Raw genomic sequence first — 438 nt, forward strand, 5'->3', positions numbered from 1 at the left:
GATATCTCTGCTCCATTGACTTGACTCTCTTTCATAATCAGGTTTTCCTCCCCCTTCTGGAGCAATCATTCTTTCCTCTTATCTTATTTGATTTTCTACCTGTGCATTCTCTTTATACTGCTTCATTGCTTTCATCATCACTTCTGTGTCTATTGAATACAGATCGGGTGGCTTTATTTTCTTTTGTATCATCTGGTCTTCTTCCATGAAAATAGTTTCATGCATTATCGCTCCTTCCACGGGAGAACATTAGTGGTCATGGAGGGATGCTTGCAATTTGTCCATAATGTCGAGGTTCAATATGGCTTGCTGTTGAGTATTTTGGTTATCACATGGGTTTTGTTTGTGTAGGTATTTTGGTTGGGTAAGTCGAGTTGTATCTTATGATGCTGCATCATATGATGGGCTAGGGCTGGTTTGAATTTTGTCATTATTTGG

At 39.0% G+C, this 438-nt stretch overlaps 1 protein-coding gene and 1 long non-coding RNA gene across 2 annotated transcripts in view; both read left to right on the forward strand.

The window, feature by feature from the left end:
- Window positions 1-428, forward strand: LOC110268785. The gene is made up of 2 exons (XR_002357251.1): window positions 1-41; window positions 163-428. It is a non-coding gene; the product is annotated as an uncharacterized LOC110268785 (long non-coding RNA).
- Window positions 1-438, forward strand: part of LOC107640488 — a 14,342-nt gene that overhangs the window by 4,698 nt on the left and 9,206 nt on the right. The gene's annotated exons all lie outside the window — the stretch shown is intronic.

Source organism: Arachis ipaensis, chromosome B01 (assembly GCF_000816755.2).
Source record: "Arachis ipaensis cultivar K30076 chromosome B01, Araip1.1, whole genome shotgun sequence".
NCBI lineage: Eukaryota > Viridiplantae > Streptophyta > Magnoliopsida > Fabales > Fabaceae > Arachis > Arachis ipaensis.